This window comes from Tenrec ecaudatus, chromosome 1 (assembly GCF_050624435.1).
Source record: "Tenrec ecaudatus isolate mTenEca1 chromosome 1, mTenEca1.hap1, whole genome shotgun sequence".
In the NCBI taxonomy this organism is placed as follows: Eukaryota; Metazoa; Chordata; class Mammalia; order Afrosoricida; family Tenrecidae; genus Tenrec; species Tenrec ecaudatus.
In genome coordinates this window covers 203,128,124-203,152,156 of record NC_134530.1, presented here as the reverse complement: position 1 = coordinate 203,152,156, position 24,033 = coordinate 203,128,124, and positions in this window count along the sequence as shown.

Sequence of the window (24,033 nt, the reverse complement as noted above, 5' to 3'; positions counted from 1 at the left end):
TTAGTCAAAGAGACTAAAACAACACAGAATTGCACACAGGAGTTAAGTATATAAAATTATATGTGGTCATCATACATGATTTAATTGTAATGATGTGGTGAGAAACACTCTTCCATCATCAAAGGCTTCACATTTAATTAACCCATATCAGTGTGTTTACTCACATTCCCGTGGGAAAGATATTTTAAAGTGGTGCCTGCAGTTTATTGACTTGCTTTTTGCATGCAAAAATGATTTTGTTGACATGAAAAAATAACTGGCTACAACTCTTTTAATAAAATCAAAACTCCACATTGCTCAGTTCAGTGGCATAATTATATTGCAAACTAAGAAACTTTAGCTATAGCTAAAGGGTCAATAGCTAAGAGAGATATCCTAATAAGAAAAAGCTAACCAACTTTAGTTATATATGAATATATGGAATTTTTCAAAGCTTTGTATTGAAATTTTTTTTAACAAAACAACTCTATTACCTTCAAAGTACTCTTCATTGCACTTAATACATTTGTCAAATCTGAGATTCCATTCTTGGAAACATTTTCAAACTCATCTGTTTGGATGGCTGAGATCACCCCCCTCATTTTTCCTCCCACATCTTCTGTGTCATCAAATCCACTGTCCCTTTCCATTCCCAGGAACAAAAAGCAGTAGCACAGAGTGAGGTCAAGGGAGTCACATAGATGGAGCAAGAAAGGAATGCTGTTTTTTGCCAAAAACCGTTGCACTGAGATAGCTGTGTGAGCAATTCATTGTAGTGGTGGCAAAACCAGCCCGCTCTCTGCCACCAATTAGTCTTTTTGTCACACTGTTAGACAATCTTTTCAGAACCTCTGAACAGAAAGCTTGATTAACAGTCTGACCTGGTGGAATCAACACCAAATGCACTATCCCCCTCACATCAAAGCCACCAATGAGCATTGTCTTGATCTTTGATTTCACTTGATGAGCTTTATTTGGGCAAGGTGATGCTGGTGTCTTCCACTGGCTTGATGGACGCTTGTTTTCGGGGTCATCAGAATAGCGCCATGTCTTGTCACCAGTAATGACCTCGTGGGGGACGTCTGGGTGGCTTCCGAGCTGTTCTTTCAGAGCACGGCACTTTTCTAGTGGACACTCTTTTATCTGGTCAGTCAGAACCTGAGGCACAAACTTTGTTGGCAGTGCCCCTTCTGATTCCACAATCTTCCCTTTAAATTTGCTGAACCAGCTCCAAGTTAGTCTCTGCAATGGTCCGTCATTGGTCTACATCTCTTCAATCGTCCGTCACTGTGCACAAGTGCACACATTTTGTTGACATGTTCATCCATTCAGGAAGTTGACAAATATATAGACCAAGGTTTGTCATAAATTAAAATTTCACCTTTTTTGAAATGAGAAAACCATTCATAAACTTGAGTTTTCCCCATGGTGCTGTCTTTGTAAGCTGTGTTCAACATCACAACAGTTTCTGTAGCATTCTTCCCTGAGGAAGAAACAAAATTTCATAGCTGTGCACTGTTCTCTTAAATAGACCATGATAAAGAAAACTGAAGTCTGAGCAAAACTGCTTTCAAGAAAATATTCACTGCGACCAGAGGGAACCTTCCCAGGCAATGCCATTCGGTGCACTAACTCAGTCAGCTCCTCTATGTTTGTCTAATGGAAAACATGCATACCACAAAAGCTCTGCTTGGTGGCGCTTTCTCCATTGTTTTTTGGAGGGGGGCATATGCCCTCATATGATAAACACAATATATCGGGAACTGAAAAGATTTTTAAAACACAGATTTTTTTCTTTACTTTTCTTTTTTTCCCCTCCATGCTTTCATTCAATTAGAAAAAAATTTGTGAAGTCATTTTATTTTGTTTCTGACAGTGAAAGTACAGGTAGAAGATAATAAGTTTGACTTGTAAAAATCTAAAAGAAAGCCTTTTGGTAGGATTTTTGGGAACAGTGACACTGATAAAAATGGTAATGATTGAGAAACTTATTTCATTTTATAAAAGAGAAGAAAATTCCCAATAAATTATATTTCTCCCTCTCCCTAATCTTAGCTGAAAGACAGCAGGGAGACCATAAAAGATGGTGGGTGTGGTGGTTATTACATAATCTGTCAACTTGCAAAGGGGTGGAGTCTAGCTTGTCAATCAGTTGCATCTTGATGACCTCATTCGGAGATGCAAAGGAGATAAATAGCTCACTGTAGGCCAGAGATGAACTCTCTGCTTCGTCTTCCTGCTGACAAGTCAGATGGTGCTACCCTGATGGATGTCAGAGTCCTCGAACTAGAGGAACCAGGCAGAAATCCACGTCATCACTAAGATGCTACCACTGCCACTGAATCCACAAGACTTTCTACCCAGTGGTCTGTGATCTTTCTTCCTGCATTCAGTGTCATTGCATGTGCTGCATGAGTCTGAAGAAGAATTTATAGACTGGTACTTGACATATGGGCTGTGGTAGTTTTATAATTGTTTGTCAATTTGAGCATTAAGAGTGAAGGAGTGGAGTCTCGTCTGTCTCGTCTCTCAATCAGGTCTTAGCCAAAGAGGCCTCTGTGTGGGTGTGGGCTTCTCCTGAGGACCTCAGGAATTCTTGTATTTCTTTCTTGGAGGTGGGAGACACACTCTATCTCTGCTCCCTCCCTGAGAGACACTCTACTGACAAGACACAGGGCTCTACACCCTGGGATTTGGAGAAGCCACAGGGTCCTACCCTGATGCAATCAGACCTCTGTAGTCAGAGATGCTCCATTGAGACCCCAACCAGTGCTGAGATGCTAACAGCGCCACTGGATCCAGAAGACTTCTCACCCACTGGCCTGTGATCTTCCCACTGGTGTTCAGCCTCATTGCCTGTGTTCCGTGTCTGAAGAGGACTTTATAGATTGATACCAGATATATGGGCCAATATTGGACTTTTGGACTTGATCTGGACTTGGTTGGCATGTTTTTCTCAATATTCAACTGCTCTTGTATATAAACCTCTTTCTTATTCACACATGAGTCTCTATGAATTTGTTTCTCTAGTCAACCCTGACTAATACATGGTTCAATATCAGACTGACAGACTGGATCTGGACTGGACCTGGTTGTTTCTTTAATATACAATTACTTTTTGATATAAAGCTCTTTCTGACACATATGAGTGTCTCTGGATTTGCTTCTTTAGTCAACCTAGACTAAGACAGTGGGTTTAATTGTCAGCCAGTCTTCCAGTTGGGAGAGTATTCGTTCTTAGGTGCTATCTGTGGTTGGCTTTGACGCCTAGCAATCGTCCATACAACAGCAGGGAATACTGCCCATGCTTTATTATTCTCCTCATGGTTATTATTTTGATTCCATTCTTGCGATCCATCTTGTTGACAGTCTTCCCCACTTTTTTGTGGTCTCTCCATTAAGTATAATACCCTTTTCCAGATACTAGGCCTTCCTGATCAAACCTAAACACAGTACCATGCATTCAAGCCCAATTCATAATAATCATATATGGAATTTCTGAAAATATAAATAAAATGGGAAAAGACTGCCTCATCTTTCTTTCTTGGAGTGGCTGGTGAGTTTGAACTGTGGATAGTAGACCAATGTTTAATTCATAGAACCACTAAGGTTTCTGGCCCTTCCTTATAAGGTATCCAAAGTACATGAGTTGAATCTTGCCATCCTTACTTTAAAGCAGGATCCAAGATAGATGTGCTTCTTCTTCTGGCACTCCATGATATTTTAATATTCTTCACCAACACTACAAATCAAATACATTTATTATCCTTCAGCTGTCCTTACTCATTGTTCGACCCTCACATACATATATGCATGATTAAAAAATACCATGGTTTGGATCAGATTTACTTCAGCTCTCAAAGTAACAATTTCATTCTTTAACATATTCCTGTCTACTGCAGCTCTCCACCCCCAGCCCCTAAGAAATACTGGTGGCATATCTGCCAGTACCCTACCATAATATAAGCCACCACGGGAGGACAAACTGAAGGGCTAGTGGCGGTTTGTACTATTAGGGTCAAATAACCACCTTCCCAGCAAATACCCTGTGCAATATTGGAGCTTTAAGGGCAATTACACACACTGTGTCCAACTCTCTTAAAACAAAATTCATCCTTGAAAACGTTTAACACTTATGTGGAAAAATTGATGGAATGCTTAAAAATTTAAGTTAAAAAAAGTGGTAAGAAATCATTAAGGATGCCCCATTTTTCAACAGTTTTATTGGCATATAATTAACATCATACAATCCAATAATTCTTTCACATCAAAGAGTTTTCTTCATTCTTGTACTCATCATTATTAGCTGCCCATGTCCACCAGCCTCCCTACCATTCCCACAAGGAACCATTAATCCAGTTACTGTCTATACAGATTTACTTATCCTGGATTTTTTTTCTATCAAAATTTCAATGAAACAAATTTTCCCTTTTTCTGAGATAATTTTTCTTCACAATTCACTATATTATTTTAATTTGAACATTTCCTTTTATCACAATTATTTATATTTTGAAAATTCTTAGCACAAATGATCTATGCATTTCATCTTTTACTTTATGAACATATAAAATGCTAGAAAATTTTATAAATAAGGCTACATATAACAATATGCAAATGCTGACAGATTCAAACTAGCTTGAAAGTGTAGGTAATGTCAATAATGCTTTGAACAACATACTTGCTGGTATGAAGAAGCTTCACTTATTCACTAAAAGAGTAGTGCTTCCATTTGTCCTTTCCAACCCTTCCGACCTTCTGAGTTTTATAATTGTGCAATTGCTCTTTTTTGATTCAGGTAGTTGATTATTCCAAGGAGTGTGTACCTTCCTGGTGTTACTATTCACCTCACAGGCCTATCCATTGTGCAGCTAAAAGTTGAGCTGTGGGTTTGCACTAAGCACAGGACTGAGTGGGAAGAGTGATGTTACATTGTGTTAATGTTAATCAATGCCCCTCCAAATACATATGAATTATTGAATGAAAAATGTACACGTTTTGTAAACTTTTATTCAAATCACAATAAAAATGATGTAAAATATTGTTTAGAATACTAATACAGAATGAATGAAAAATCATGTTACAACTTTGGGGTAGTTAGTTTATTGTGCGAACCTGGCCAATAAACACATGTGGGGTTAATTGAAGGGTGTAGAGATAAATGGCCCATTGAGCCTCTCCTTTCCAGTTCTCAGGTCTCTTGCTTTGTGATGGATGGAACAAGGTGCAACTGCCTTAGCCAGTTCCCTGCTTCAGCTTGCAATGCTAACTTCCTGCAAGACATCCCTGAGGAGAAGCCACATGGACCTACCCTGATGCAACCCTGGGTGCTGGAAAACCTGTGTGGAGACCCCTGCCAGCACCGAGATGCTTACACTGACTTGGCTTTCCTCCTGCAGTTGGCATCATAGTGTGTGTTTTGTGAGATGGAGGAGAACTTTGTGGATTGGTGTTGGACATATGGGCTAATGGGTTAATGTTGGATTTGTGGGCTTGGGCAGCACTGGGTTGGGATATTTTATTGAAGTGCACTTATCCTTTATATAAAACTCTCTTATACATGAGTATCTGTGTATTTGTTTCTCTAACGTACCCAGACTAACAAACTTAATCACAAAGAAATGTGCTAAGTATTAATTTCTTAAAATACTAACTTTTAAGTGGGAGTCCCTTGGCTATGATAACAACATTTAATCATTGAAACAAAAGTCAAAGGGTTGATGGGTGGAATCCACACACAGGCGTCCGGGTATATAGTATTGTCCTGGACAATGATTAAGGGCAGCAACTATTAATTCATTGGAAAAAATGAAGTCGGTTTTACTTAGACAAGTAAGTCACTGTTATACTCCATTGGCTGAATACTAATCTTGCTTATGTAAGGTTTAGGGAAATGGAATACATCAAAATATATTCATTTTATGACATTAAAGTTCCTTTAGTTTTCAATTTCGGTCAATTTCCATAGAAAGTTTTCATAATCTTTTCAGTGAAGATGTCTCCTTTCATGCTGTCCGTGTCTCTGAGGAATTAACAGTCCTAATCTCAGTGTTCTCATGTAACCGAAACATCCTGACTCAACACTATGCACAGTCTGTGGGGAGAAATGATCAAAAGGGTTTTTCCAATTTCTTTAGTGCTCTGATAGAATATAAAATTTCAAACAAGATATATCTGAGGAAACACTACAAACGTATTAACCTCCTAGAAGAACTTTTCAAGTACATATTGTTCATTGATTATAAATTAAACTTATGGAGTCAAATTTTGCTAGAATTATTTTTTGGTTAAAATATGGCACAACATTAGGTCAAAGTTACAGATTTCAGATTCGTGCATCTCTAGATTTCTAAAGACCAAGACAGAACCACAATCTAATTCATGTTCACCCCACTTTGGGGGTTGAGCAATCCTTTTTCAGGGGTTGCCTAATTCATAACAGTAGTAAAATTACAGTTATGATGTAGCAATGAAAATAATTTTATGCTTTGGGGGCAAGGGGAGTCACCACAGCATGAGGAACTGTATGAAAGTGTCATGTCATTAAGAAGGTGGAGCATCACTGGTCTAGGGGAAACAAGTTCATGAAGGAGGGAAAAATATGGGGCTGAGGTATATAAGATTGAGGAAACTTCCAAGTCATCAAAAGTCTTATTCCAAACAGGCTACATGCCACAGAGTTTGGATTGCTTCTGGGGAAACTCTCAGGCCTTCATGAATGTGACCAAATGCCAAGTCAAATGTACTCCTTAGCGGTGCTCAGTCCTGAAGAAAAGGAAGTACAGTTCAGGGAGGAACTGGATCTATACTAGGATCTGTTTTTAAACCTCAGATCTGCTTTATATATTCCTGAACAAATTATTTCACTTCTGTAATCAGTGGTTCCCCAAATGAGCAATAATGTCTCCTGGGTGAGTCGCTAAAACAATGCAGCAGGCTGTAGACAATATGCTTACACTTTAGGCTTCATCATGGGCTACAGTATGAACATTTTAGCACCAGTGGTGAGCTGAGGTCTATTTTTTTCTTCTAAAAAGGAGAGACAGTAAATCACATAAGTTTAGAAAATTATATTCTATATACAAGAAGCTACACAAGCTTCGCAAGATTTGAGGACCAAGATGCATCTTAAGTAAGCCATGATAGTTTCAGTTGCTTCATGTGCATGTTGGGCAATAAAAGTTAGACAGTGAGTAAGAGAAAGTGAAGAAAATTTGATGCATTTAAATGATGGTGCTTACAGTCTTAAAAACCCACGAGGCAATTGGTTTCTGTCCTCTGTGGTCACTATGAATCGCAATCAATCTGGTGCTTGTGTGTTTCACTGATTTTGAAGTTCATAATTGTTACAGTTCTTACCTTTATTAACATACCCTTTAAAAAGACTTTCTATGAGCTTTGTAATGATTGACCTTGAACCTTGGACTTCAGTAAGTTTTATAATGTTTAATGCACAAATAAGATTTCTAGAGATGACAGAATACTGATTTTGTATCTGTGAAGTAGACTGTGAAAGTAATTGACCTTAAACTGTGAATACCTACAAGACTGTTAAGATTTAAAGAGACAGAAATGTTGTTAGAGCAATATGTATTCTGCCTTGTTATTGATTTTTAACAGCCCGCCTCGATACTAATTTCTATACTAAAGAAATTTAGTACACACTCACTTAGACAATTTACAATAGTTTAATAATCCCTTTAGGAAGTATCATATAAATGCAAAAAAGAGATGACTATTATTAAACTGTGCTTAAAATCTAATTTTGTGGTTGAAAATGTACGTAATCTAAAGTTGAGAAAGGGTTGGAGAATTAGGCTGTCATTTGTGTATCAGGTTTTTGTACTGCGGTACTTTGTACGTTGCTGGGACACTGGAACCTATGCCTCCAGTGTTTCAAATACCAGAAGTGTGAATCATGGTGGACAGGTGGCAGTGGGGCTTTCCAACTGAGATATATGAGGGAGTACCCCCCAAAACCTGGAATTGTTCTGGGTGGAACGGAGCTTTCATAATATTCACTTTTACCGCTAGGTGAGAATCAAGCAACCTGCTTTGAGGTAAGTGCACTCAGTGGTGTTGCCTGGAAAGGTTCTCCCTGGTTACAGTGAATTTTTTCATAAAAGCAGTGAGATAGTTAATGTTTATTGTGCCAACGTGGCCAATAAACACATGTGGGATTAATTGAAAGGCAGAGAAAAAAATGACTCGGTGAGCTTCACCTTTCTGGTTCTCGGGTCTCTTGCTCTCTGATGGTCTGACCAGTGTGCAGCTGCCTTCGCCAGTTCCCTGCTTCAGCCGGCCAGGCTCACTTCCTGTGAGACATCCCTGACGAGAAGCTGTGTGGACCTACCTCGATGCAGCAGCCCTGGGTGCTGGAGCAGCCATGTGGCGACCCGGCCAGTTCTGAGACGGTTTAGACGCTCATTGCTTTGGTTTTCCTCCTGCTGTCAGTTCTTTGCGTGTGTTTTATAAGATTGAGGAGGACTGTGTAGATCGGTGTCAGATTATGGACTAATGTTGGATTTACGGGCTTGGACAGCACTAGGTTGGAGTGCTCTTAATGTACACTTACCTCTTATATAAAACGCTTTCTTATATATATATATATTTGTTTCTGTGGATTTGTTTTTCTAGTCTACCTAGACTAACACAAGCAATTTCACTGGAACCTCATTTCTTGTGATGACCTATTTAAGAGAATAACCTGTAACTGTGAAATTTTGTTTCCTGCTTGGGAAAAATGCCCCAGAAACTGTTGTGATGTTGAACATAGCTTACAAGGGCAGTGATATGGGGAAAACTCAACTGCGTGAGTGGTTTTCTCATTTCAAGAAAGATTAAATGTTGATTGATGACAGATCTCATTCTGGAAGGTGGTCAACTTCCTGAGCAGACGAAAATGTCAATTCTAGTGTATTTTGGAGTTCATTCCACCAGGTCAGACTGTTAATCAGGCTTTCTAGTTAGAGGTTTTGTGAAAATTTCCCGACTGTATGACAAAAAAGGACTGAATTGTGGCAGATGGAGACTGTTTTTGCCACTACCACAATGCACCTGCTCACATAGCCATCTCAGTGCACTAGTTGTTGACAAGAAACAGCATGCCTTTCTTGCCCCATGAACCTTACTCACTGAACCTCTCTCCATGAGACTTTTTTATTTCTGTGAATGCAGAGGGACATGAAAGGACAACGATTTTATGACATCGAAGAGGTGGAAAAAAAAAAGAGAGAGAAGTACTGTCTACTATCCCAACAGGTGAGTTTGAAAATATTTCCAAGAATGGAATCACAGATTTGACAAATGTATTACGTGTAATTGAGAGTATTTTGAAGATGAAAAAGTTATTTTTTTAACTTACAGTGTATACTCATGTATAAGTCAAGTTTTTCAGCACATTTTTAATACAATTTTGTGGTAAAATTGGGTACCTGGGCGATATTTGGGTTGGCTTATAGTCAAGTATATACGGGTAAATATATTGCTTTGAAAAAATCTGGATTTTTTTTTCTTTTTTGGTGCCCCTCATACTAAGAAGAAAGGTGGAATTATTTTATCGATTGTAGCCAATGATCAGAGCAGAAGATTGTGCAAAATCGTTTTGGGAGATGCACTCTTTGGGCTAACTGGAATTGAACAACAAAGAGCCACAATCATAAACTCAAACACACCAAGAGACATGTCAATGGCCCAGGTCCTAGCAATGTGTTTGGTGTGGTACATAAGGTTGCCATAATCTGCAGCTAACTTGGCAGCAGCAAATCAACCACTGGAGAATTAGGAAGGAGAAATTAGAACATGCTTATCTTCTTCAGGCACGTAAACTAGGACAAGAGGGAAGTTGAAACAGTGGAACAATAGAGACATGTGGAGACACTTCTGATGCCACGTTGTCTGGGATGTATCAGAACAGCCTAACACAGAGAGACTTTTTTTTCCTCTAAGGTAAAATTCAGGTCAGGTTGAAAAAGAATAGTAATTAAAGTCTGGGATTTCAGCCAGAGCTAAAAAAAATCATTATTAAAATTATGATGAGGTGCATTATATGATATCTATATTTTCAGGTTACATGCAGATTGTGTTCCAAAGGTTTATTATTAAGTCTATTAAATACCTGAACATACTTTCCTCTTAGAACAAACACACGCAGAGATAGGTTCTAATAGTTCTTGGATTCAATTCCATTTTGCCACTTACTTTTTGAAACCTTCTTATGCTTGTCTGTATCCACACAAATCCACTAAGAGGAATCATTGTGGGTGGGTCTCAGCTGTTACAGTGCTGACCAAACAGTGGTTCTGAAGGCAAAGCCTTTAACAAGTGTGGCAGTGAGATTTTCTGTCAACTTCCATCCTTTGTTTCGTCCAGGTTTGGGTAACTACAAGCTGTCTTTGTTTTATGGCTTCCAATATTGCTCCAATCACCCAACCAGCATCTTCAAACTGCCTACTTCTCTCTCTTCACTTCACTTTCTCCTCTGATGCCTTCCTCTTCCTCCTCCATGTAAGTATACCTGTGGTTGTAGTTAGGGGCCACAGAGCTAATTCAGTGTAACATGCCATTCTGAAATCTCTTAATCAACTCTACCACAGCATAAAGTAACATTCACATGTGTGTTAGTTGCAAAGTCCCGTGTTAAGGTGAGGGCATTAACAGTGAAGGCGGGGAGTCTACCCTGTCAATCAGGTCAAAGCCTAACTATGATGCCTCCTTGTGGGCACGGCCTTCTTATGAGGATTCTGGGAACTTCCTCTCTCTTGTTGCCTTTGTCTTCCTGTTGACAAACCTCTTGAGAGACACTTTCTGTCTGCTTTACCCTAAGGAACCACGCTCAGAGAGCTGGAAGAGTCATATGGAGATGCAAATGAGCACTGAGATGCTTCCACCACCACTGGATCCACCAGACTATGATCCTCCACCTTTCTAAAGCATTGCGAGTGGCTATATCAGTCTGAAAAGGAATTTATGGACTAGTATTGGATATATTAGGATTTGCTTGTTTTGGGGCCACATTTTCCCTGGTTAATATTTTTAAGCATTTATATTTGTGGCAGGAACCATGGCAAATGATCACCACAAAAGACTTGTTGACTTTGTAGGCACCTTCAAGGTCCGCATCAAGGCCCTGTCCTTACTTGGTCAGCATCAGCAACTACCAATGCAATTTGCACACATATGTGTGTATAGTATTGCTATGGATTAAATTATTTTCTCAAAAAGATATGTTGAAGTCCTAACTTTTGTTACTTGTGACTATTACCTTGTTTGGGAAAAGGGTTCAGGAAGATGTTATCAGTGAATTAACATGGGTTCATTTTGGAGTAGGACGGGTTTAGTCCACCTGTGAGACTATAATCTAAGAGAAAATTCCAAACTAAACCTACTGCCATCCTATCTAACCTGACTCATAACACCCCAGAGGGGAAGGAAGCACTATTCCTGTGGGTTTCTGAGACTGTAATTTTTACGTGACTAGAAAGCCTCATCTTATCCCACAGAGTTACTGGTACCATTTTACTATTGACCTTGCAGTTATTAACCTAATGTTTAATGACTACACCGCCAGAGCTCCTTTAATAAAAGAGACCAGAGCCAGAAAGACAGACACAAGGTACCTTTATGACAACAGTGTTAAGCTGCAGCTGTGACTCAAACGTCCGTTGAAAGAAAAGGATGGATGTCCTTCTAGAGTCTTGGGAGGAAATACATGCCAACTGACACAATAGATTTGAACTTCTAGACTCTGAAACTATGTAAATGCCCACCCTTTGAAGCCGCTTACTTGGGACAGTGTGTGAGAAAAAACTCTAGGAAACTATCATCAGTGTGTAAAGAACAGATTTTGTTTAAAGAACTCAACATTTTATGAACCGAGTGGACAGAAAGTAAGCCACAGTGGGTTTCAATGTGAACATGAGACTGATTCCCCGATAGCAGGGCACAATTTTTCCAAATTTGAAATTAAACTCACGTTTTCCTAGCTGTAGCAGAGAGGAAGATTCACATTCAGTCTTGCATATTTCCCAGCTACTTCTAAAGCACAGTGTCAAACATCCCTTTTGAGGAAATGAAAAGTAAGCACTGTACAGATGGAATACTTGTTATTCATCAGCAGTGACACTTCCATTACACTCCCGGCAGCTGGTCTATTCAGAATTGCAAGACTACATAGAATTCTACTAATATAACCAAGGCCTTCAGACATTACAAAAAATAATCCTTAAATACAGAAAGAATATAATTTACTTCGCAGCACAGTTGAGTAGGTCACTAATACTTTTTTATGATTTCACACATAATTATAGTAGTAAAACAGGCAATTTTTTCCCTTTTAACCAAGCATGCTGAACTTGCTAGCTTAATTGGAAAATGGTTGAATGTTTAATATGAGTGCTTCTTATTGGGACTTAAATGATATTTGAAGCATAGGAAAACTTCTCAACACAGGTAAATAAATGATTCATTATAAAATATTGAAAACTTTTCCAACTATATTATTGCTATTTGTCTCTCTAATTCTTATTTCTTAACACATATACTTATCATGTATGTAAAATACATTCTACTAGATTATTGAATCAAAGATATCAGTTCTAAGGAGCCAAGTTTTATCCTAATTTTGCAAGTCTCTCAGTCCATTCCTGTCCCCACTGCATCTCTTGTGCTTTATTTCCTTTATACTCTCTCTTTCTTTCCTCTTGCAATAATTATTTTAGGAAAGTGTTAATGTTTGCCATCGTTCCCATTTCAGAGTGCTAGCTGGGCTTACCTTATGTTATGACTACCTGATTTAGCAGCTTCCTTAAGGACACAGCTGTTTGTGTTAGGGCAGCTCTATGGAGTCTTTGCTCAACACCTTATAAAGCAAATGCCTAAAGAGACATCTCTCCATTTTAAGAAAGATTGTTTATATTAACAGATTGGATGCTGCCTTCTCTAACATCTGCCCTACTACAGATAGTTTTGATCTACATTTGGTGGTTTAGACAGGCCAGAACAAAAGTAGATTTGTTCTCTTCAATGCTAATCAAATCCCTTTTCATCTCACCCCATGAAATGAGGTGGTTCCGAAATAATTTGCTTATGAGTCCATGAATGGTGGCAAAGGGAAATGCACTGGGTTATTTACTAACTGGAAAGTTTGACTGAATAAGTTCTCCTAGATACACCTTCCCAAACCAGTCCCTTTGGCTTTCTTTGTCCTTAACTACTATCTGCACCCATTTAAATTTAGGTGTATAGTATAGAAACATCACCTTAATTCCATAAAACCAATAATGAATAAATTGGTGAATTGTGCCATCAAGTTGGTTCTATAACTCAGAAGGAAACCCTATATACAACAGAACAAAACGCTGCACCATCTTCACAAATTATTTTTATGTTTGAGCCTTTGTTGCAGCACACAATCAATCCATATTTTTTTACTCCCCCTCAATTTACTTATCCCTCTGATGTCCTTTTCCAGGGACTGACCTCTCCTAATAATATTTGCAAAGTATATGAGACTGCGTCTCCCTTTCTGTGCTCCTACGGAGCAGGGTGGCTGTAACATTCCCTAGATAAACTTGTGGGTTCTCTTGGCAGTCCATAGTACTTTCAAAATTCTTTACCAGCAACATAATTCAAAAGCATGGACTCTTCCATGTTCTTCTTTATTTAACATGTAACTTCCACATGCACATGAGGCAAGGGAAAACAGTACAACTAGGGTCTGGTGAACATTAGTTCTTAAAGTACCAGCCTTGCTGCTCAACACTATAAAGAGATCATGTGCAGCAGTTTTACCCAATGCAATTTTGCGGTGGCAGGGATTTATTAAATGTGTCTTTTCTATCCATAGTCTTTGCCTACTGCCCATTGACCTTTCCTTCATGAGTCTGGTAAGAAGTTGCTGGTGGACATAGGGATGCTTATATGATTCATCTATGAATAATTGTGAACAAGAATCAATGAAATGCCTCCCTTCTGCATATAAAATGAGACTTCGGGGAACCCTGAGGGTGATCTTCCTACCAGCATGAGCTAGGAGTGAAGTAAGTTCTCTGGAGTAGAGATCATTGTACAGTAAACCTCCTGGATGCAGAAGAGAGTCCTAGCATCAAGGGAGATGCAGCAGAACCAGGATCCAGAACATGAAACAGTCATGGACTTCCCAGCCCATGGAGCAAATTGCGTTTAGTGATGCTGACAAGATTGAGGTGCCCCTGGACAGTTCGTTGAGGTAACTGAGCTTGCTGACCCGAAGGCTGGAGTTGAGTGCCTTTGGATTGAGCTTTCTGGAATTGGGTACCTCTGGATGCTCCATTCACAGAGCTGAGTTGGCTGGTCCATGAAACTGGAGATTAATACTTTCAGGCTGAGGCTTACAGCAGTGTGTTAATACCCCTGAAAGGACTTTGTAGCATTTCTTGATGGACAACTCTATACTGAGTATTTCTAGCTTTCATTATAAACTTTAGTAAACCATTTCACTATATAGATAGATAGATAGATAGATAGAGATAGAGATAGATATAGATATATAGATATATTCCTAAAAAGAAAACGTGTTAGTGCCATTAATAACAGGTGTTAGTCTCATTAATAACAGATGTTTCTTTTTAGCAGAAATGTAAAGATTTCTCTGAAAACTGGTTTCTCATCAGTTGTTTTTTTGTGTTGTTAAGCACATTTATGATTCTAAACGTGTTCATTTTTTTGCAATCCCAGTTCATTGGGGTTATATGTATATTCGAATTATATGATTTAATTTACTTACATGAATAGCATTTATGACAAGTTTACATCCTAAATATTTTATATTATTCACTCATATTTTGAATAGAGAGAGGATAGTTCTGAGAAAGGCAAGCATGTTACTTGTAAATGATTTGCAAATTGTTTTTATATTCACATATTAAGTTTTGACTCTAAAACATATATATATATATACACACACACACACACATACAAATAACTGCTATGTATTCATTTGTGTCCCAGCGTACTCTATGTTATAAACACTAATTTCCATTCCTTTGGCTAAGGAGTCAGAGTGGTGTTGTCTGGACTTCTAACCACAATGTTGATGATTCAAAGCCACTATCTGCTCTATGGGTAAAAGATGAGGCTATATATTCCAGCAACTACATACAGACTTGGAAACTTTATATAAAGTCACTGTGAGTTGGAATCCACTGAACAGGAGTTTGCTTTTTTGTTTCTTTGTTTTTGCTGGAGGGTGGAGGAAAGTAGGAGTGGTGATTTGATTATCTACCTGTGACTATAATCCATTTTGGAGTGGGTTATCTGTTTTAGTCATGAGACAGGATTAGTTTAGGGTATATCTTGAGTGGATCTCTTGTTTAGTCATAAAAGAGATCTAAAGCAAGTTGGTTTGGGAGAGAAAAGCAAGCAGAGATGGGGGAGGAGATATATCATGCCACCTGAAGACTGCCCAGAAACAAAGCTCAGAAGAGACAAGGTAATTTCTCTAGAACCAACAGAGAGAGAACAATTTCTATAAAGCAGAAATTCTGAATTACTTCTGACCTCCCTCCTGACCTATAAGAAAATAAATTTCTGTTTCTTAAAGGCACCCATTCTGGTATTTCTGTTACAGAAAACCTAGAAAACTAAGATAATTTCTAAGGTAACTTGGAATTCTTAAACAAGTTTATTGTCTTTACCTTAAAACAATACCCTCCACCATACTTACACAGTTGTAATTAATGACAAATATTATGTAGCACATCATTTTTCCTGCTGCTTCCTTCCCCACCTGCGGATTATCCTCTGAGGTATCTCCTCACTTTGTCAGCCTGAGGAGTGGTGATGCCCTCCAGACACCCTGCCCACCTGCTGGGATATAACTTCAACATGTCTTAGATGAGCACTTCATGACAGTGTTTTAAAATATTGGGAAAACGATTGCCTTCCAAGACAGTAAATATACAAATGTACATCTTTTGGCTATCTCTTCCTACCTTACCAATGTTTGTCCTGCAATTGTTTTCTTTATATTAATCAAGGATGTCTTTTTTTTCTCTTGTATTAAAACGTAATTATCCCTGTGAATGCCCTTTACAATGTGCTTTAAGAATATATTCTCCAGATAGCAACCTAGTCCTCTCTGCAAAAGCTTCTAGCTCCAAGAACAAGAAAAATGTGGCAGGTGCAGCTAGGGCCAATTAAAAAACAAATCTGCACTAACTGATGGGTAATCTTCAGTAAAATCACTAGTGACAATACCAGATGCCTGGGGAAAATTAACATTGACCAGATCCGTTTATTGCTGGCACTGCTTTGATTCATCTGCACCAGGCAGCTGTTGTAAAGGTAAATGGCTTGTGCTCCCATTTGGTGCTTTTATGGGTTTGTTTTCTTTCAAAAGTCTTAGTATTTCTTTTATTTTTTCACCTGGGTATATAATAGGTCAGATGTTAGCATTTTCAAACAGCCTTTCCATCTTTCTTCATTTCCCAGAGAACCGGATTTGCAAGTAGATTAGTGCTGCGTTTAAGTTAATCACGTTCTGAATTGCTGAAGTGTTAGACTATATTTAATGATTTCACATTTACCTAAAAGGTGGACAATTCAAATTAGGAAAACATGGGAATCATTGGTGCCATTTTTCCTCTGTTACTTTATTCCATTTCACTGCGAGATCGTTTATCATTTAGGGCACAATCTCTGTTCCTTTCACTGAGTCCCTTGATTGGACATGGCCTGGCAAATAGTCCCCGTAGAGGCATGGGTATTTAACCTTCATGGTTGTGTATTTCTACTGAGTGCCCAAACCTACAAAGTCAGAGCAATTTACCTTTCTCATTGTAATATATAAGTCCTAGACTTGGGAAAGCTGTTAGACCTGGGCAGTTGGTGATTACTCAAGATACAGAAGCACATTAACATCACATAATAACTATAACCAAGTTTTCCTCATATCAAATTAATAATCTTTAATTATGAAAAGGAAATAAAAATTGCTATGGAGTATAACTGAACTGTTAGGTGTGGTAAAATAAATAAAACAGCTGACTAAATATGAGTGCATTTTTAGGAACATTAAATGGAAAGGTTCAGAGAAGTCTAGAAGCCAAGAATGCATTTGTTTTTCGAAAGCATTCAGCTGGAATTGATGGGATCATTGAAGAGATAATTGCTGAAAAAAAATAGAAAAATACTTGTTCTTCTTGATTTTTTTTTAACAATTTATTGGGGCTGATACAATTCTTTTCACAGTTCATACATATACATACATCAATTGTATAAAGCACGTCTGTACAGTCTTTGCCCTAATCATTTTTTTCTCTTTTCTTCTTTTAAATTTATTAGGGACTCCAGCAACTCTTACCACAATCCATACATATGATTTCTGTGGTCAATCTGGTTCCAACTCATATCCACCCCATAAGTGTCAGAGTAGTACTGATTTACAGGATTCTCCATCTTATGAACTCTTGGAAATCGACTACCAGGTTTGTGGCTGCGGAACATTAAGTGGGTTCATTCAGCAAACATCTCAGCTGGCAGTGGAACACTGAACCATGTAGGCCACTCAGAGACTCCCAATGAAATATCTACTTGATTACATCAATCAATACCTTGAATTCATCCATTTCAGTATATGCCATATATACTCAAGTATAACCCGACTTGAATATTAGTCGAGGCATCAAATTTTACTACAAAAACCGCCTAAAAAATTTGAGGGAAACTCAACTTATACACAAGTACAGTAATTCATCTTTCTATGAAGCCCAGGTTATCGTCCATAATTGTTTAAACCAGGTTTTTTCAAACTATAATGGTCTGCATCTTCTTAATATACAGATTCTGTTTCAGTCAGTCAATTGTAGGACTTAAGAATCTGCATTTCTAACACTGCCCCATGTAATACTGGTCTTACTTGTCTATGAATCAGATCGAATAACAAGGACTTAGCACATTTTCTTTCTTCTAATATTTCTTTCCCCTTTAGTCCACGCAAAAACACTGATTAGCAGCCATCTGTTTCTTTCTTCGTCTTCCCCTTCTCCTGGACTCTTTTCTCCTCTTCTGCCTCTCCTCTGCTTTCTCTTCCCCTTCTCTCCACTTTTGATAAACACATAATTTACATCCAGTTCAAACTTCTTGAAGAGGAAGGACTCATTGCATTTTCTATTAAATGAGAATTATGGGCCCCCTTTTCTTCCTGTTTCTCGTATCTGTATTTAGTCTAGCTGAAATCATGTGATTTCCTCAATCAAAAGGGTATCCTTTTACCCACTATGCAGTGGGGCAGACAGTATTCCTCAGTTGGATTGTTAGACTTCTTTCCTATTAGTAACAGGAATCTCTTGTCATTCAGGTTTCAGCTTATAGCTTAAACACAGAGAGTGTTTCCATAACAACCTTTTGGTAAGTAGTACTACTTCCGGCATGTTTAAATTACAAACATAGTAGAAGTCTATTTTGTAATTATATATTTAGTTATTGGCCTTTTTATTGACTGTAACTCTCATTTGGTTTTATGTCTTGTATGGAATGAAACTGTATTCATTTATTGACCAGTTTACACAGGGAAAATAACACAATACCTGGCTTAGAATAGCTTTCATTAATATTTTAAACAAATAACCAGTTATTGATAACCTTATCATAGTTTATCATTATTTCGATAAGAAGTGTAGTCACTGTAAAAAGAAGCACATTTTCTGAAAATAGGTTTTGGTCCAACTGTAGATTTGTATGTGAAACTATCCAGATCTAACTTTGTTTGGTTTTATTTAACTCCATGTATTCATTCTTATTTGAAAAATTCATAAGCTTGAAGGCATAAATTCCATTCAATGTGGTAAGGCTGAAAAAATAAAGCCAAACTCACTGCCGTCCAGTCCATGCAGGCTCAGAGTGACCCGACAGGACAAGGTAGAACTACCTCTGTCAATTTCTGAGACTGTTTATGGAATTATAAAGCTCTATCTATCTCCAGCAGAGTGATGGATAGTTTCAAACTTCTGACCTTGTACATGGCAGCCCGATGCTTAAACACTATACCACCAGGACTCTTTTGTAGTAAGGAGACACTCTCATAAATTCAGGACATAACTAAATTTCATAAGGAATGCTCTGAGTGCTTAATGACTTCAACTAATCTGAAACAATTAGGCAAACACATTCAAACTTAACTGATATTCTATGAAAAGTCATCGTGCTACCACCTAACGTGTGGATATACAATAAAGCTGTGTTGCCCCCCAAAAAATATGACGCTGCTGCTTCTAACCAATAGATTATCATTAAGAGGTAATTAAGCAGTCCTGGTAGTGCTGTCAGTTAAAGGCTAGATCACTAACCACAAGGTTGCCCATTGAAACCCACCGGTTGCTCAGAGGGAGAAAGATAAAGCTATTTGCTCCCACAAAAATATGCGATTCTGCTACGGATTGGAGTTGACTTGGCGGCTGTCTGTCTGCTTTTGCTTTGGGTGGCACAGTGACGGAGCATTGGGCTGCTAACCTCCAGGCCAGTGCTTCACAAGTGCCAGCTTCCCCCAGAGAAAGATGGCTCTAGATGCTCACCACTTCAGGAACCCTACGGAACAGTGCTCCCCTGCCTTATGGGGTCAGCATGTGTCAAAATAAAGGGGATAGCAGTCCCCAAATAAAACTTTCCTAAAACGCACAAGGTTATTATAATTTGGATCAAATTATTGGTCTGTCTCACTCCAATGATTTTCTTAACCATTACACGACTAATTTTCACTTTGTAATACACTCTGCTCACTAAGCCTTAGGGGCTGTGAAGGAACACTTAGCTTGACCACTTCGTATGTTTCTTGTTTTTGCTCAAAATTGGCTCAATGGCAACACATTTAGCTTTACTCATTTTTAACTAATTTTAACATCCACTAAAACTATATACAATAAGTCTCACAGTCACTTTAGTTATTACTGAAGAAGTAGAAGAGAAGAGGAAGAATTTACTCTTCTAAAATTTCTCCCCGTTTGTTGTACCCACACTTTCTTTTTGTTTGGTTGTTTTTTGTTCTGTAGCTATTTCTTTGCTTTTTTCCCCTTTACCTTCTTTCAAAGTAAACTGTGTTTTTTATTCCATTGGAAGCTGAATCAAATACCTAAAGTGCTTTGGAACATACAATTAATTTTGTCTTTTTTTCTCACTGTGCGTTTTAAAATTCGCCCAAAATATTCAATGTTAAGGAAGTGTCTATGTCAAATGTGGAGACACAATCAAGGAAGTCAAAGGTCCGTGTTTCTTCTTAATCTGTAGACTTGATGAGGAAAGTGTATGAATGAAACAACCGTATGCAGGAAGAGAGCAGTGATGTAGTGTGCTTTTACAGTCATAGGACAGCAAACAATCTCCATGAAAAGTTTCTCATGATATTTGTTAAAAGGGATTAGGTTTAATATTTTCTTTCATGATTAAATTGCTGCAGAAATTGCTAGTTCATGAACTTCAAAATGAGACACGTAGTACAGTACTCATCTCCTTGGCTTCTTTTCCCTCAAAGTTTTTCTGAGTCTTTAATTCTATTTACAGAAATGGAAAGCAAATTGCCGTTTTCTTTTTTTTCATTTTTGTTCTTATCAAAGCAATCTTCAGCAGGAATATAACCATTATATTCTTTGAGAAGGCTCCCTCCTCTGAAAACTATAGACTCCCTGGCTTAGGGAAAGAATGCTGTTAATTGAGAATGATCCAAAAAGTGTTGCCAATTTGCTCTAGGAAATCAGAGAACTTGGAAAAAACTAAAAAGGCTATTCTCCTGTGTATTGATCCTTGTATGAAGTACAATCTCAGGGCTCCAATAGCTTTTCCTTCCCTTGTTTAAAATCAGATGTAATTTACTGTTGACAATCAGCAGTTCAAGATCTGTTCAATTTGAGGTCACTTCTCCACACTCTATGTTTTGATCCCGTATTGAACACCTAAGAAATGTTCACTTATTTTAGCTGTTTATATCAATTTCCTATAGAAACTTGCAATCACAGCTATAACTTCATCAAGTATCTAACTGAAAACAATAAACTACAACTCCAAAACTATTAGCACCCAAAACAAAGCAAAATTTTGAGTGTGTGAGAAAGGTACAAATTAACTGCATATACAGATTCATTAGATGCAGCGACATTAATAGCAATGCCTATCTGACATCTATGTAACACTCAACTGCATAGTCACAATGCTCATTTTATTCAAGTAGAAGATCAAAAAATGCTATTTTTTTAGATTCTTATATTTATATAGTAATGTGCTTGTTAGAAAATCTAACATAAAGTTAGTAATTTACCCTAAAATAAATGAAATATTGGGTAGATAAGTAAAAGAGAATATTTCACAATGCTGAGAATTATTTCTATAACAAAATATTTTGAATACTGAATTTTAACCTCACAAAATGATTAATACATTCATCTTCTGGACTTGAGCTTAAAGAGGAAAAAATCAACAACAAAATGAATAATATACTGAGTAATGTGACTTGGGACAAGGTAAAGAGATAGAAACTCAGGTGTTGATTTACCAAGAAGAAGGGCATATTGGACACAAGATATCTCACAAAAAATATAGGAAGCAAATAGGCTACTGCTATAATACAGGTAATAAATAATGGGGGATCAAACGATAGACTGTAAGAGACAAATGCATCATTAAAACTGAGAAAACAATCTCACCTTCTAAACGAAATACCCACCACACTTCTGTTAGTTTGTTGTACTGGGATTGTCTCTGTGCTTTGGTTGCGCTGCAAACCACGTCACGAGTGTTTTTCATGCCCGCCTGGTCATCCAGATATTCCTTTTGGTCGCCCTGATTTTAATGTAGCTTTGGTGGTAATCAGGCAACAGTGTCAGCTTTAGCAGCAAACAGGAACCCCCGAGCTGGAGGTCACTCAAAATCAGACTGAGGAAGAACTACTTTCTCAGAGTGGAGTAGTTTTTAAATATGAAGATTGAACAATTACTTTTATTTTCTGATGTGGCACAACTGAAAATTAGAAAAATGGCTATAAACAGAGATTAATAATCAGATTGGGGAATGTACAAAGCATAAATCTAAAAAAAATTAGAAGTCCTCAAAAGCAAAAGGAAACATTAAATGATAGATATTAGATCTGTTCTGAAGGATAAATTATTAATTATAATATACTATCCACACACTTACAAGAAAAAATACGACTATTAGTTAAATTAAAATACCAATTAGAATGTCAGAAACGAGGAAACTGATGTTTATATCAACGTTTGCAATTTAAAATTTATAAAAAATTAACTCAGATGAATTGATACTTACTGGTGATGGGAATGGATAAGTTATAGATGAACAAGTATAAGCAGCTGGAAACTATGTCCAAGATGAATGAAATGACAGTGGAAAGAATATACTAGAATTGTGTGGTCCCAACTTATGGATTGTGAATATTTTGTTTCAGCAATAAAAATGCTGTCCATACACGTGGGCCTTACCAGAAGAAATGCAAAGAAATCCAATAGATTTTATCTAGAGAAAGAATCAAAAGATAGTTCAATACAATCAGTATTAATGACAGCAGGGGTCCATTGCAGAGCGGCTCATCAATTGCTCCTATGCAAATTCAATGTGAAGATGAAAAAAACAAAGCCAGACCTCTTTATTCTATCTGAATTTGGAAAGTATCTCAAAAATGGATGCAACAAATAGAACACACATAATCAAAGGCCAGGAAAAAATGAGGCATGATCTCAAAGATGCCATATATGAAGAAACTAAATGATGATTGAAAAGACAAGAAAGAAGGAAAATAACTTTGTGGCCAAAGACATTAAAAAGGAAGTGATGATAAAATTAGAGATTTGATCAGAACATTTCAAGTGGTGGCTCAGGAAGACAACATAAAGACCTGTCGTTGTAAAACTCCACATGAAGGAATGGTTGCCATTTTCTAAGCTGCAAGAACTAAAGAAAAAATTCCAGTCTGAATTTGCAATGTTGAAAGATTTTCTGGGTGAAATATAGATAACCACAGGAAATGTCGATTCAAAAGATGGAAGGAAAAGACAGAGTCAATGTACCTAGTGAAATTGTCAACATCCAACCTTCCAGAAAGTGGAATATTATCAAAAAACCAATGGACATGAAGAAAGTCCACGATGCATTAAAAGCATTGAAGTAAAACAAGTAAACATGCTATTCCATATTTAATTATGCCAATAAAATATGGAATAGCAATGGAGTGTTTAAGAAAATGGAATAGCATTGGATGTGCTCACTCATATACACCAAGGATTTTGAAGTCATCTACCTGGCCCACTGATTGAAATATATCTGTATCTATGCCCATTCTGAAAAATGATGACAGGGAGAGTACAAAGTGATCAAGCAACATCATTAATATAACACACAGTCATATTTTGGTGAAGATAAATCAAAAAAAAAATTTTTGCAGGGAACAGGAGGGGAATATCAGCAGGGAACAGGCAGAAATGCAAGCTGAATTCAGAAGAGAACCAAAATCTAATGATATCATTGCAGATCAGTCTTACTTGAGAGCAGCAATTAGTATAAGGATCTTGTTTTTGTTTTATTGGATATGGAAATAATTTTGGCTGTGGAGATTATAACTAATTATGGTTATTTTAGGGAAGAATTACATTCCTGAAAACATTTAGTTTGCTCATACAGCATGTACACAAAAGCCATGAGGCCAGTGTTCATCTGGAGCAAGGATATATTTCACATTTTAAAACCATGAAAGATGTGATTCAGGGCAGTATCATTTTTCCATATGTGTTGTTCAATTTGTATGCTGAGCAAATAATCCAAGAGCCTGGAGTAAATATAGAAGAACGCAACATCGGAATTGGAGGAAGCTCCTTTGATCACATGCTTTATGCAGCTGACACAACATTATTTTCTGAAAGCAAAGAGGATATGAAGAACTTCCTGATGAAGATCAAAGATTACAGACTTCAATGCAGATTACACTGTAATAGAAAAAAAACATATCCAAACTGGATTAGGAAGCAACATCACAATATATGGAGAACTGAGTGAAGTTCTCAAAGATTTAATTTAGTGTGGATC